The sequence below is a fragment of the Nelumbo nucifera genome, chromosome 4 (assembly GCF_055504915.1).
Source record: "Nelumbo nucifera cultivar China Antique chromosome 4, China Antique-T2T, whole genome shotgun sequence".
Lineage (NCBI taxonomy): Eukaryota > Viridiplantae > Streptophyta > Magnoliopsida > Proteales > Nelumbonaceae > Nelumbo > Nelumbo nucifera.
The window spans coordinates 96,794,533-96,810,660 of record NC_142652.1 but is presented as its reverse complement, the minus strand read 5'-3'; the positions used below and the strand labels follow the sequence as shown (position 1 = coordinate 96,810,660).

The window sequence follows — 16,128 nt, the reverse complement described above, 5'->3', positions numbered from 1 at the left end:
ACCTGGCACTGCTTCATTCCAAAACTCTTCACCACTTCACTGAACTTCCCAAACCAAGCACGCGGCGATTGTTTCAGCCCATAAATTGCCTTCTTCAATCTGCATACCTTACCATCCTCCCCCTGAGTAACAAACCCAGGTGGTTGCTCCATATATAACTGCCAGGGAAACTGAGGCCAATCATACATAACTGTCAGGGAAATTAGTACACGAACAGAACCAATCTTAGCCACCGGAGAGAATGTCTCCATGTAGTCTACTCCATACAATTGTGAGTAACCTTTAGCAACAAGTCTGGCCTTCAGACGCTCCACACTACCATTTGGCAAGTATTTCACAGTATACACCCATTTACATCCCACAACATGCTTACCAGGTGGGAGAGTAGTAAGTTCCCACGTTTGAGTATGTTGAAGAGCAGAAAGTTCCTCCTCCATTGCCCGCCGCCAATCAAGTGAATTGAGAGCTTCTTGAATATTGTTAGGTATGGAAATAGAGGATAAAAGGGAAACAAACTGGCGATGTGATGTAGAAAGACGAGATAATGAAACAAAATTGGAAATGGGATGGAGGGTAGAACTGCGTTTACCTTTCCGTAAGGCAATGGGTAGGTCAAGGTCTGAAGGTTCAACAATAGGAGCCATGAGAGGATCCGCAGATGAGGTAGAAGCTGGAGGGGCCGGTGTCGTTCGACGTGTATACACTTGCCGGATTGGTGGACGTTCGGTGGTGATCTGCACGGGATGAGGTGATGAGTCTACTCCAACAACAGCATCTGGAATTGGATCATTGACAGGGAGAGGAAGAGGAAGTGCGGGTGGAGACGAAGGCGCTTCAGGACTTGAGAAGAAGGGGACTGACTCAAAAAAGGTGACATCAGGGCAGACATAGCACTTCCGGGTAATGGGATTATAACACTTGTACCCTTTTTGAGTCCGTGAGTAGCCAAGGAAGACACATTTAATTGAGCGTGCATCTAGCTTGTCTATTCCAGGGTTCAGATTGTGGACAAAGCACATACAACCAAAGACACGAGGAATTAATGGGAATGGAGATAAAGTGAGAAACAAGATAGAGAAGGGGGACCGACCATGAAGGATGAAGGAGGGCATTCATGTGGTGAAGAATAGACCGAGCAGTTTCAAGAAGCTGACGGTTCTTCCGTTCAGCTACCCCATTTTGTTGAGGGGTGTATGCACATGATGTCTGATGAATAATGCCATGCGGTTCTAAATACTGTTGAAATGAAGTAAGAAAGTATTCACGGCCATTATCTGAACGGAGAATTTTGATTGGAACACCAAATTGTGTGCGTATTTCAGCATGGAATTTTTGAAAAATGGAAAACAATTCACTTTTTTCTTTCATTAAGTAAATCCATGTCATTCTTGAACAATCATCAATAAAGGAGACAAAATACTTGTACCCATTATAAGACTCTATTTTGATTGGACCCCAAACATCTGAATGAACCAAAGAAAAATAAGTCAACATACGACTCTCAACTCTTGGACTGAAGGACACACGACGATGTTTCCCTAACTGACATGACTCACATTGCAAAACTGACAAATGACTCAATGACGGGACCAAAATCTTGAGAGCCTTGAGAGATGGATGTCCCAGTCGGCAATGCCATTGTAGAGGAGTAAGTGAAGTCTGAAGAGCAATTGAAGATCCACCACCGTCAAGATAATACAATCCACCAGATTCATGCCCCCCATCAATCTTCTTCCCCATCTTGAGATCCTGAAAAACACGAGTGGAAGGAAAGAAGGTAACAGAACAGTTAAGAGCTTTGGTTATTTTACTAACAGACATAAGATTGAATGGAAACTTAGGGACATATAAAACAGATGATAAGGGCACAGTAGCCGTGTCAACATTACCGACACCACATATGGGAGATGAGGACCCATTGGCAAGTGTAACAGTTTGTGATGTGGAAGGTTTCAGAAAGAGAAGAGAACACACCTGGAGTCCCGGTCATATGATCTGAGGCTCCAGAGTCAATAATTTAGGGAGAGGTTTTAGATGACATGCAAGCAATACCTGATTGGGCAAGTGTGGCAGTGGTATGCTGTGAAGTAGTTTGAAGGAACCGTTCATACTCATCACGCGGTACGCTCACCATTTCCCTCCCAGAAGTAGATGTAGATGTGGGAGGAGTTCGGTCTGCCGGTTTACTGTCACTGATATCAACCTCACCTGCTACAGCATGATTAGCCCATTTAGAGGGAGGGCCATGTAGATCATAACAGAAATTCACTGTGTGTCCCTCTCTACCACAATGAGTACATTTCCTTGTAGAGTTATTCTTCCCTCTGCCACGGCCTCCCCCTGAGTCACGACCACCCCGACTAATCATGGAACTGCCACGGCCTCATCGGGGAGCATGACCTCCCCCTCTTGTACTATGTCCAACCCCTCTAGCTGTCACAAGTGCTGATCTATCTGACTGTGTGGAGTTCTCTGTCTGTCCCAAAGAAATTCTACGAAGCCTTGAGAATACTTCCTCAAGTGTAGGAAGAGTAGAGCCCCCCAATATTTGGGCTCTAACTGGTTCATATTCCGACTTCAGCCCCACTAAAAATCTTGTAACATCTAGTTGCTCCCTTTGCTGTTGCTGAACTTTAATATCTGGAGTAAGGGGGTGATAGACATTGAGTTCATTCCTTATATTCTTCATGCTGGCATAGTACTCTTCTAGTGTTTTGGTTCCTTGTTGTAAATCAAAATACTCCTGATAAAGCTGATACACTCTTGTTGTGTTATCTTGTCCAGAATATAGCTTCTTAGCATGCTCCCATATATCCTTAGTCGTATCAAGGAACATGAAGTTGGCACTAATTTTGGGTTCCATACTATTCCACAGCCAAGTCATGATTTAAGCATCTTCTTGTACCCCTAGGTAGTCGGAGGAAATTACCACATTAGGTTTCTGATCATTGTAGCCATCTCCTATTGCTGCCATTGTACTCTTTCACAGTTGCCTCTAACCTTACTTTTCAGCTACAAGCTGATTGATGTTGTTCACAGTTTGATACTTCAGCACCTATTGCAGCCCCTAAACACAACAGTGGGAGCACACACTTGTTCTTCTTCACACTACTGCTGACTTCACACACCTACGACTCACATAAGCATCACAAGCACCACAACACAGCAGTAGGTCCTCTTACAACCACTCAATAAAAAAAAATTGTGCATCATAAGCACCACAACACAGCAGTAGGCCCTCTTACAACCACTCAAAAAAAAAAAATTGTGCATCATAAGCACCACAACACAGTCAAACTGCTACACCCAGTTCAGATTTGTTTAACACACTTAAGAGGGCATTACACGACCACAAGGAGCTTGGCAAGGTCACTGCATTCCACCTTACACCACTCGGCCAGTTCAGACTTGTTTAGCACACTTAAGAGGGCATTACACGACCACAAGGAGCTTGGCAAGGTCACTGCATTCCACCTTACACCACTCGGCCACCTACAGCAGCCCTAACACCACTCAACAACTCACAACAGCCCTACACCATTCGGCTCCTGCACACACAGCCCTTCTTAGGGCAACAATGAACCTAGTTCTCTAGGTTCTAATCAGTACTAACTGATTCTTGAAGGGTTCCTACCCAAAAATACCAGCAACACAAAAGGACTAAATAACCAACCTTCCTTTGAGAGTATCAACCAACCATTCACTGCTGAAATCACCTTCCTTGATGAAGAAAAACTGTGCGCAGCAGAGAGCAACGAGCTGTGATGTCTCAGACCTAGGGCGAACCAGCTCTCTCCATTAACTAACTAGAAACGAAGAAGAGGGTGTCACGAACACACCTGAGATGCTTTGCAAGCGGAAGCAGGTCAGAAACTTGGCTCTGATACCATGTTTTGGAGCAGCTACAGTAATCCGAACCAGTGAAGAAGGAAGAAGAAGATGAGGAAGAAGACAAGAGAAAGAGAGAACAGGATGGTTTAGTCGAAACTGATTAGTCTACCATTCAGTCGACCCCCTTATGTTTATTAGGTTCTAATTACACTTACAAAGACTAAACTGCCCTCACTTAAGTGTGGGGCAGAGTACTCTAATAAAACAGCCACATACGCAAAGTACTTAACTAACATGAGATTACTAAACTATCCCTATTCAGCTCACTCTAACAGGTTTTTTAGGTCCTCTATAGGGATCAGACAAGGAGGTCCTTTATCCCAAATGCCGTTTATGGCAGAAGTTTTTAGCAAATTGTTAAGAAGGGCTGATGAGGGTGATATTTTTAGAGGCTTCAGGGTGGGGAAGTTGAATCAAGTGGTTTCTCACCTGCAGTTTGCTGATGACACTTTGCTTTTGGGGGAGTTTAGAGGGATTCAAGATGTGAGAGCCCTTAGGAGAATTTTGGAGATAGTGGAAAGAGTACCAGGGTTGAGAGTCAACTTGGCAAAGTGCAATTTGGTCGGGTGCAAGATGGAGGATTTTGAATTGGAGTGTGCTAAAATTTTGGGATATGCAATTGGGCAGTGATCAATGAAGTATCTTGGCCTTCTTTACTGGGCAATCCTAGGGATGCTTCCTTTTGGGAAACAATAGTTGAGAGGTTTATAAGAAAGTTAGAAAATTGGAAAAGGAATTACCTCTCATTAGGTGGGAGATTAACTTCGATTAAATCAACTTTATCTGACCTGCCTATATTTTTCTTGTCAGTCTTTAAAGCTTCCATGAAAGTAGCATTAAAAATTGAAAAAAAAAGGAATTCTTTGGGATTTTGTAAGTGAGAGGAGGGACCATCTCTTGACTTGGGAGAAGGTGTGCAGGTTAAAGGAGGAGGGAAGCCTAAGGCATAGGGAGGTGAAAGATAATAACTTGCATCTTGGCAAGTGGTTATGGAGGTTTCCTAATAAACCTGAGGCTTTGGGGCATTTAGTTATTAAAAGCATCCATGCACTTCATCTTAATGGATGGGATTCGGGTATTGCTTAAAATTCCACCTTCTTGCAACATGTAAGGTATGATGCTATCTCTGACACTATGGTGGAGTTTTGGGAAGACTTGTGGTGGGGAAACTCCAACTTCTGTCAAGCCTTTCCATGGAAGAGGGTGGGTCTGGGATTTGGGTTAGGGCTGTGAGAGCAAGAAGTGGATGAGTTGACTTCTTTGCTTGAAATTCTCCAACTCCATGTAAGCCTTAACCTTTTAGGGGTGAATGGGAGAGTGTGGGAACCTAAATACTGTTGGGCTGTTCTCTTGTGCTTCTTTCTTCCAAACTTTGCTTCAACCTATAAATTTGATTCCTTTTCCTGTAAAAAGAAGTGTGGGGCAGTCCTATTCCTCCTAAAGTGAGGGGGTATTTTGTTGGAAAGCAGCCATTCAAATTATTAGCACCTGTGAGAGGCTTCAACAGAAATGGAAAAATTGGTGTCTCTCCCCTCATGTTTGTATCCTCTGTATGAGAGAAGGGGATTCCACTAATAATCTTTTACTGCCTTGTACCTTTGCTTCTCAGTTATGGGAGTACCTTTTCTCTCTAGTGGGTGTCTCTGGGTGCCTCCTACAGACATCATTGAGTTATTCAGCACAACCTCACTGAGATGTCACACAAAATGACACAAAATTCTGTGGCTGTTGGGGGCTGTGCTTTGCAGTCGGTGGAATGAAAGGAACTCATGAATTTTTGAGCAGAAGGCAAGAGGGGTGGAAGATTTAATTGAGCTAAGGTCAGAGTTGCCCATTGGGCTCTGGTAACCAAAGAATTCAAAGGTGTTTCCTAAATGATCTATTAAGGGGCTGGAAAGCTGTAGCTGATTTTCAGGAGAGGGCTCCCAGGAGGGTGGTCAGTTGGTGTACACCAGAAGTCAAGAAGCTTAAGTTAAATTTTGACTGCTGTTGCCTTGGAAATCCAGGAAGTTCAGGTATTGGGGGTGTTGTTAGGGACCATGATAGAAACATTTTCAGTTTCTCTGGACCAGAGCCAGAGGGCTATGGCAACTCCTTACGGGCTGTGTGAAAGCTCTATTACAGGGTTTGGAGTCGTTAAAGCTAAAAGATTATAAAAATGTGGTGGAAGGTGACTGTCAAATTCTTTTTTGCTTGTTGAAGAAGCAGGACTTGATCCCGTGGAAGTTTAGGCATTTGGTAAGACAGGCACAGCTCTTAGGTTCCTTATTGAATGTCTCATTCAATTGGGTGCCTAGAAGTGCTAATGCTTTGGCTGATTCTCTAGCTAAGTCTGGTGTTGAGAAACATCACTTGGATTGGGGCAGTCCAGGACCGGGTGGTATCTTTGTAGTGTTGTAAATTTGTGTTCTTGTATTTCTGTTGCTTGGTTATGGGCTTCTTGTGGGAAGCCCTTGTTTTGTTCCCTTGCCTGCTTTCTGTTTGCAGGGTTTCTTTTCAATGAAAGTTATGTTGATTTTCAATATATATATTTTTTAAATTCTTTTAGCACAAATATCTGATTTTTTTTTTCTTTCCAATTAGGATCAAAAGGCACATGAAGCAATTCTGAAAGCACTAAACCTTCAATGGTTTGTATTACAAGCTCTGTAGTCAGTTCTCTTTGTTTTTCATCTTTTGATTTGGGGTTATATTCTACTTGTCTCTTTCCTGTGACATCTACATGTAGTTGTTTGTGTAGCATATTGACATCACATGTCTCATATGCAGTGTTGCCAGGAAGCCTGCTTTGGAGGAATGGACTGCTAGAGCTGAACTCTGTGACATGTTGCATGAGCCTGTATGTTACAGAACTAGCTGATACTTGAGTGACATTTATACTCTGTTTGCACTGACACATCATACCATGTAATTTTACAGGTCAGAATTGCCATGGTTGGAAAATATACTGGCCTTTCAGATTCTTACCTATCTGTATTGAAGGTGAACTCACCTGCTACTAAGATCTCATTAGCCATCCCATCTTTTTCACTCTAATTTTATCTGAAGACCATGCAAATCTTCTTTTTTCTTGTCAAGAATCCTCTATTGGGTAATTAGATCTCTGGAAACTCAATTCAGTTGTCGTGAGTCCCGGAGATTCTGAGAAATTCGATGTGTTGCATTAGAATTTGAGCAAGTTTCAAGTTAAGTAAGCAGGATTTAGAGCACCTTGTGATCATCATCACCATTTAAGCCTTGTCCCCTCCAGTGTTTTAAAAGGCAGTTGAGGCATATGCCTGGAGGTGAGACACACTCAAAAATGCTTTGATTTCTCATACTCTGGAGGCATGTATTCCTTTGAGGCATACACCTCTGGTACACCTCAAGAAGAAGAAGAAAGAATTACACGTTACGGCTTACCACTACTACTCTTGAGGAGGCTTATGTCTCCTTGAAATATTTTGTAGTTTGGTATTGTAGCCTCTGTAGATGGTCCCACAAGTCGCTTGATTTGATAATGGCAGGGGTGATCCATGTTGCAATGTTTTTATCTAGATACATATTTGGTGCAGGATTTATACAAATTTGCTCCCCCTACCCTCATATGCACTTTATGTATAAATAAAGTGCATCTACATTCTTCATACATATGTGCATATGTATTTATATGTAATGGAAGCAGGTATCTGCTAGTATCTAATTTACCATGTTCTTTTCTTATTCAGGCTCTTTTGCATGCTTCTATTGCTTGCCACAGAAAATTAGTAGTGGAATGGGTTGCAGCTACTGACCTTGAAGATGCAGCTGCAAGAGAGGTTGCTATTAGTCTTGATTTTAGCATGCTATGTTTGTATAATCCCATGTGTTCAGTTTATCATTTGATGACATTTTATGCTTGCAGACCCCTGATGCTTACAAAGCTGCATGGGATCTGTTGAAGGTAGGCTACACTTCCAGATTATTATATTAGAATAATTTGGAGTAAAACTGTGTTTAGATTGGGTTTTCTTCCCTATGCCTCCTATGATTTGTTTCTCAGTTATCTGAACAGGCTTTGGCTTCAGGGTGCAGATGGTGTTCTAGTTCCAGGGGGGTTTGGTGATCGAGGGGTACAAGGAAAAATTCTTGCAGCAAAGTATGCCCGGGAAAACAAAGTTCCATTCCTTGGCATTTGTCTAGGGATGCAAATTGCTGTCATTGAATTTGCACGATCTGTTCTTGGTCTGCAAGATGCAAACAGCACTGAGTTTGATCCTGAAACTACAAATCCTTGTGTAATATTTATGCCAGAGGTATACATTTTTCATTTCCATACATTTGATTCCATACTAAGGCCTATTTTAAAATAATGCCAAAGGCTAAGTCTGCACCCAGTCTATTCCTCCCAAGACCACAGATAGGTGGGACCAATATTGGGTAGTGGTCTTTTTGCTTGTTTCTACTAGTTGAGCAATTCGGTTATTTGTGTGCAGGGTTCAAAAACTCACATGGGGGGCACCATGCGTCTTGGTTCAAGGAGGACATACTTCCATGTTATTGATTGTAAATCTGCAAAGTTGTATGTATTAAGAATACATCCCCAATAAAAACAATCTAAACCAATGCTTTATAACTTGAAGGATTCAGAATTGATGGTTTACTAACATTCGTCTTATCTTGCTTTGTGTTAGATATGGCAATGTAAGCATCATTGATGAGCGGCATCGGCATAGATATGAGGTATGATGTATTAACAAGCATATGCCCCATCCGGTAACTTGCCCATTTGTACTTATAGACATGGCTTACTGTGCTCATTCATTTCACATGATGATTTTCTGATCAGTAAGAACTGACAGCTGGGGAAAATATTTTGGATTTCTGTAGGTCAATCCTGATATGGTAGAGCAACTCGAAAATGCTGGTCTCTTATTTGTTGGCAAAGATGAAACTGGTCAGCGCATGGAGGTATTTAGAGATGGAACTTTCATCCTATATATATTAATGTATTGTAGAAAAAAACTTAGTAGAAAATTCAGAACTGTAATCTGATTTGATAACAGAAATACAAGAAAGAAAGAAAAGAGTTTCTTGCATATAAGAGAAGGGAAGAAAGCGAAGAAGAGATGGGAGAAGCCAATAATTGATTTGGCCACCCCACTCAATAACTTATATACTTATTAAATAAAAGAGAATACAATGATCAAATCAATATGCCCTTAATAGGGCTGCTGCTGCTAATAAGTAATAACATAAAGAGTAAACATAAACTTTTGGGCCTTGGGCCCAATAACACTAACCAATAACATAAAATAAAAGGAAACAAAAAAACTGTGTGAATCTCAACTTGCATAGGTCATGTTCTAGCTTATTTTTTGGAACTCCCTTGCTGGGTACATTAGCAAGTCGTAAGCTAGATGAAACATATGCCAGACAAACTTCCCTAGGAATCACCCTTTTTTCTTATGAAATGCCTGTCCACTTCTATATGCTTTTTTCCTATCATGTTTAACTGGGTTATGGGTAGTGTTAATTGCTATTTGATTATCGTGGTACAATATCATAGGTTCTTCTACATCAACTCCAAGCTCTCCTAATAAGGACCAAACCTGGGAATCTTTGAGACACCATGTTCCATATCTCTATACTCTGCTTCTGCACTTGATCTGGCTATAACTAGTTGCTTTTTACACTTCCATGAAATCAAATTACCTCCAACAAGAGTGCAAAATCCTGATGTAGATCTCCTGTTACGTAGGCACCTTGCCGAATTTGCTTGTGTAAGCTTCCATTTTCAAGTGTCCATGGTTAGCAAACAATATCTCTCTGCATGGGTGTCTTTTCAAATAGACAAGTATCCAATCAATGGCTTCCCAGAGATAAGCTTGAGGGGCATGCATGTATTGGCTCATAATACTAACTGCGTAGGAGATATCTGGTTGTGGCACAAGTATAACAGTCGTTCCACCGTCCACCAATTTTTGATACCACCAAAGATCCTTTAGACTTCAGTAGCTCACTATCTAAAGCATTGATTCTGTGATTCTGGTCAATGAGTGTATCAACTGGTTTAACCCCAAGTTTTCCTATCTCTTGTAGTAGGTCCAACACCTACTTTCCTTTGGAAATGAAGATCCTATATTTGAATCTTGCCACTTTAATACCCAGAAAATACCTTAGCTCTCCAAGGTCCTTAATCTCAAACTCTTGGTGTAGGTTCCTCTTTAAGGCATCAATCTCAGGTCATTCCTTGTGACTACAATGTCATCCACATATACTATTGGCACTAACACCAAAGATTCCTTTTTCACAAAAAAATAAATGATCCGATTGGGTTTGAGTGTATCCAAAACCGATTTTCTGGTCACCGAAGACCAGAAAGCTCTTTGTTTAAAGCTTCCCAAAATTCAGTGTTTTCAGTCCATTTGGGTCTTTCCACGTATGCGTCTTCTTATCTTTCCAGCTTTTGGTTATCAAATGGAAAAAGACCAATTTTTGGTCTTTCAAGCTTGTCGAAGCGCAGAAGACTGCACGGAAAGACTTATTAAATAAAAGAGAATACAATAACCCATATGCCCTTAATAGGGCTGCTGTTGCTAATAACATAAAAAAAAAACATAAACTGTTGGGCCTTGGGCCCAATAACACTAAATAAAAGGAAACAAAAAAACTGCTGAAGCTCAACAAACTTTATAATAAACGATGCATTAATTATAATACTGACTTCATGCTTGTATACAGATTGTTGAATTGCCTAGTCATCCATACTTTGTTGGAGTTCAATTCCATCCTGAATTCAAGTCAAGACCAGGAAAACCTTCTGCACTGTTTTTAGGTATTTTTCTTTCTCTCATCTCAAAATGCAATTTTTAACAAAGAAATGATGAGAATGTGCTGTTCTGTGATCCTATGTATAAAGACAAGAGCCAAATGGTATGGCTTCGCTATTCATCAATAAAAAAGAAAAGGTATGGCTTTGCTACTTTTAGAAAAGAAACCTCCAAATGGACCATGTAATTTATGAGTTCGAATATGCTGACCACAACACATTGCCGGCCACACTCATCCAGCCGCGCATTGAGAATACCGGTGATCAGAACACAACCGATGTTCCATATGTATGGCTGGGTGAACGTGGTCGGCAGATCCAGACTTGTAATATACAACACAATCAATGTTCCATGATTGTATTACTTGACAAAGACCTGTTACTTAAGCTGCATTTGGTAAGAGTGCAAACACTGAACCAAAGTGAATTTGTACTGTGGTTCAGTTTTGCAGGCATTGGGCAAAAATATATTTGTGTACTGAAAATGACAGCAATTATGAATTCCAAGACATGTTTGCATTCAGAATGGGAGTAAAATGGATGCCAACTTTGCACTCATAGCTAGTCAATGTAAAGGTGGATTCCAGTCTTGGAATTTGTGTTTGTACCCATCCCAACAGCAACCATTTGGTAAGAATACAAAATTTATCAGTGCAAAACTAAATCAACTCGCATTTTCATGAACCATACATGTATTTCCATCAAACGTGTTTTTATTTGCACTCTTACCAAACACAGCCTCAGCCCATTTCATCAAATTGTGCTGATTATATGAAATGGATCAAGGTATTCTAGTTACGAGGCACTATGAGTTATCTATTTATAAGTGTTTTCATGACATTTCTGTGAAGCATTCATGTACTGTTTGGCTAAAGCTTGAACAGATTTTCTTTCACTCAGAAGCCATCACGGATCCACATCTGTACAGTGATATTTCCATCTTATAGGGCATACTGCAGACAGCTAAACTATCTCAACCCCAGGATACACATACTTGGGCCTTGTTACCTTACATGCTTCAATGCAGGCCCTGAGGTGCCTAAACTCGGTTGCCCAGGCAGCTCACTTCCTACTGAGCATTTTACCGTTCTAGATAGAATTCATATGCTTTCTAGTCACGAAATTTAAAAGAATCTAAATCTAACATTCTGCATCATATTCTGTTTGCCAATCTAGATTCCTGCTTATTTTTGTTATAGTTTATTCTTGTAGATTACTTTCAAGTTCAGCTTTGTACTGCTCTGATAATGTTAAATATTGATGCCACTATGAAATGTTACAGGGCTTCTATCAGCAGCCAGTGGCCAGTTGGAAGATATCATGCAAAATCCATTTCGTTTTTACAAGGCAGTAACAACGAATGGAATAAGCAATGGACAACCAACGGTGAAAATTCATCAAAATGGGTATGCAAATAAGACTCCGAATGGGTCATTAAATGGTGTGCACACCAATGGTAATGGTGTGCATTTCTAGACGAAGTTGGTAATGGTACCTTGGGTGCAGGGTTATATATATTTTCTAAAGCTTTTTGGTTATGGTTCTGAAGTGCTCTTCGGAGAGTCTCCAGGATTGTTGTGTACAGCGCAGTATTGTTTTTTGTTTTGTTTTTCGTGTTGTAGGTTTGGACCCAGAGAAGCAAGGATGCTTTCAGGGTTCACTGGCTTTACCCAACATGGAGTGATGGAGAGTCTGGGAGGGATGTCAACTGACCACTTAGACTACAGTGTGAGTATTACTTGAGATTCTTGAGGGATTAACAACTGTGTTTTGAAACGGGGTTGTATTTTCGTAGTGTATCGGGTAAACAGCACCTGGTGCTCTTTCATTTTTGGTAGAAGGTAAACTCCTTAGTTTTGCCAAGGACATGTGCAACCTGTAAAAGTTGAAATTATTTTCATATATTAATGGATAGGAGAGATTGAAAGCGTGTATCTTAGAGCGTCTTGCCGAAGTTGATTATTAATGGATAGCACATCCCATTTTGAAGACTTCTCCCCACTTTCAAAGTAAATAAACTACAGAAATTAAATGGGTAGCTGAATGTAAATAAACAATAAGTAAATGGTAGTTGCACTGGTGATGTATGCCTGAATAGCAATTGAATAGAGAGGATCAGAGGACCCGCAACTAGCTGTTATCGGAAAGTAAACAATTGTTAGTAACTGGAAGACATTAACGGATAAATCCTAAACTACTGAACAAGAGAGTTAGTGCAGTTCATAGATGTTAATAGGGTTAGTAACTTAGTAATTGCACCAAGACTAAGAGATCTTGTATTTTGCAGATATAAAGAAAGAAAATACAAAAATAAAAACAATGTCTGCAAGATCTTCAAGTTATTGCAGTTATTTGATGATGCTAGTAAAGTTAATAAACAAGAAAACTATGAAAAGAAAACACACTCGCACACACACAAAGGCACATAAGAAATTTACGGTGGTTTGACTAACCCTGCCTATCCTATACCTCAAACTGCCACCAAAGATTTGCAGTAACTAGTTGGACTTCTCCAACAAAGCCTTTACAATCGGCAAGACATCAAGGGTGAGAGTAGGACCTAAACTAGTGGGAATTCATGGATGCCAAGAAGACAATTTGCTGTTTCTAAAAAGCAACTATATACACTATGTATAAGGAATGAACAGTTTTTCTCAACCTTGATTCACTCGCTTGCTTCTTATTTTTGAATCAAGCAGAACTTCTCTATATAAAGAGGATTTGAGAACAAATGATTATTTTCTAGCTGTTTGAGGGATTTTTCCCTTCTTGTAAATGATTCAAAATTCTTTTGACATGTTAGAAGGCTTTCCATGGACATAAATAGTCATCCGAGACTTCAAATAGTCACATTTTTTTGAAGTAATCAATTGTCAAAATTGTTAGGTGGCTACTTTATGGAGGGAAGATTTTTTTTTTTTTCTTTCTTAGTCGACTAGTTCCTCCATATCACTTAATTGATATCATTTTGAACTTAGTCTGTCTAGATTAGTCAACTATGCTTTTTTGGGTAATTGACTTGTCCTCTCAGTTAGGGTATATTTAAAACTTGACTATTATAGTTAGTTGACTCTTTGACTACCATAGTTAGTTGACTCTCCTATTTCGGGTAGTCGACTATGTCTCACCCACTAAACTTGCCCCAATTGTCACAGTAAGTTAACCATATATTTTTGAATAGTCGACTACTCTATGAAGCCTTGGCAGTCTAGCCTAACAAACAACTTGACACTTAGCTTTCAAAATGTATTTTTCTGATTATAATCATTTGTTTACATTCAAAAAAGAGCCTTAGAACCAAACCTATTCTACCCATTGGTCTCGAAGGTTATTTGTATTGAATTCAATCTTGTTGAGCATCTAGAGAGTGTGTCATGCAAATGATTTCATCAAGATTCTAAAATATTGTCACAATTTGAGCACAACTTGATAAAGTCTTTTCCTCAAAGAGATGTTGAGCACAACTAAAAGATCATTTTAAGTTCTTCAATAATCTTGATATGTTTGAATTGCTAAAGAGATGTAGTGATGGTGTAGAGATCATGAACCCCAAGCAGCCAACCTAGAAAAGCTTCAATTTTTTGGATAAATTACAGATAGATATCATGTATTTTAGGGATAGTAACAGATAGGTACCTCAAACTTTCGAATGCAACACTTAGGTACCCTGAACTTTCGGAAATAAACACCTGGTCTATTTCCGTTAACTTACGTTACCGATTTTTGTAAAATTAACGAAATGCTTATATATACTTTTTTAATTATTAAAATCATAAAATTTAAAAAGACTTGCCATCATCGGCTCTTCTGACAAGCTCTGTTTGATTTTCCCTTTTTATTTTTTTTTTCACCAGCAGGCAAGGAAGGTACCCAACCATTCTGTATTTCTATATTTCTCATGGTCATGGCGAAGCGAAAGCGATGCGATGTATTTTCGTATTATTCCTTCATGTCTTTAGAGTTCGTATCCGTGGTTATCATTCCCTAGTGATGTCGTCGACCAGTGAAGGTGAAAAGCTGCGACAGTGGCGGTGGAGCAACCGCCGACCGAGTCTCCAGTGGCGGAGAAGCCTACCCAGCCCGATAAGCCTGTGAAGGCCCCCAAGGAAAAGAAGCCGAAGGCGGCCAAGGCTTCTCATCCCTCTCATCCTCCTTATTTCCAGATGATCAAGGAAGCTTTGTTGGCTCTGCACGAGAAAAGCACAAGGCTGAAAAACTGTGTGGAGGAAAAGCACAAGGCTGTTCTTTCAGCAAATTTTAGGAAAATATTGGCCCTCCAGTTGAAAAACTGTGTGGCTAAGGGCAAATTGATCAAAATTAAAGCTTCTTTCAAGTTGTCTGAGTCGGGTAAAAAGGAGAAGGTTGTGAAGGGCGCTAAGGTTGCTACAGAGAAGAAACTCAAAGCCGCTTCTGCCGCTCAAAGGCAAAACCCGTAAAGAAATCTGATACTACTCCAAAAAGGCCGCCAAGCCCGCGAAGAAGGTTGGTGTCAAGAAGGCAAAGAAGGCAACTTCGGCGAAGCTGAAGCAGCCCAAATCAATCATGTCCCTGGCTGAGAAGAAAGCTAGGAAGGCCACCGCCTGATTGAACAAAATCTCTTTTCTGGGCTTAGCAGTTGGTTCAGTTTGTTGCAAAATTTTGAACAAAAAAGTATGTATTCTACAAATTTAGATTGTAGAATTTCTCGGTGTCCAGGGGACCAGGCTCCCAGTTTCCATTAGAGTAGTTCAGTTGGTACGTCTTGATGGCCGACTCCAAGTGATGGTCAAAATCGCCATCGAGAGAGCAAGAAGGGGTTTTATACACAAGGGCAAATCGGTCCAAAAATAAACTAGAAAGCTAGTTTTGCCATTATCAAATGTTTAACGGACGGAATACTAACGAGTGGACCAGGTGTCTATCTCTGAAAGTTCAGTTGCATTCCAAAATTCGAGATACCTATCAATTACTACCCCAAAGTATAGGTCTGTAATTTACCTTTTTTTTTTTTTTAATCTTTGTAACATTTTTGCTTTAATACATTTTTGGTACAAAGAAGCTTATTAAATATTGCAGCATATTGTACCATTGCTTGCATAACTAGAAATTATATAGGCCAAATATTGGATTTCAGAGCATACAAGATTGATGAAACCACTATCAATGTGTCCCAAGCATGAGCGGCATGGGAAGCCCACAGTGTGGCCCTTTCAAACTGTTATTGATTGTCTAAAGAACTATGTCGATCCCTTGTGGAGAGTGAAATCGATCATTGAGGATGGCAAGTCTTTGCTTGAGAGGTTAGAAGGTAAAGTGGAGTATCATCACGCCTATAGAGAAGGCAACATTGCTCCGGATTGGTTAGCTAACTTCATGCACTCCAAAGGTGCAACTGGTTCCTACATTCTTAAACCCTTAGGCTGTGGTAGGAAACAATGCAAATATACAGAGTGTAAAATGGTTTATAT

The 16,128-nt window shown here is 40.3% G+C and overlaps 1 pseudogene across 1 annotated transcript in view; it reads left to right on the top strand.

Annotated features, from left to right (window-relative positions):
- The window catches only part of LOC104610836 (uncharacterized), a 30,290-nt pseudogene extending 14,479 nt beyond the window's left edge, over window positions 1–15,811 (top strand). Inside the window, exons 12-23 of the transcript XR_016085216.1 lie at window positions 6,475–6,521; window positions 6,661–6,730; window positions 6,811–6,873; window positions 7,599–7,688; window positions 7,775–7,813; window positions 7,938–8,165; window positions 8,346–8,431; window positions 8,544–8,592; window positions 8,740–8,820; window positions 10,594–10,687; window positions 11,964–12,087; window positions 14,536–15,811. The product of XR_016085216.1 is annotated as an uncharacterized LOC104610836 (transcript). The remainder of the gene's footprint in view (window positions 1–6,474; window positions 6,522–6,660; window positions 6,731–6,810; window positions 6,874–7,598; window positions 7,689–7,774; window positions 7,814–7,937; window positions 8,166–8,345; window positions 8,432–8,543; window positions 8,593–8,739; window positions 8,821–10,593; window positions 10,688–11,963; window positions 12,088–14,535) is intronic.
- Window positions 15,812–16,128: the final 317 nt, after the last annotated feature.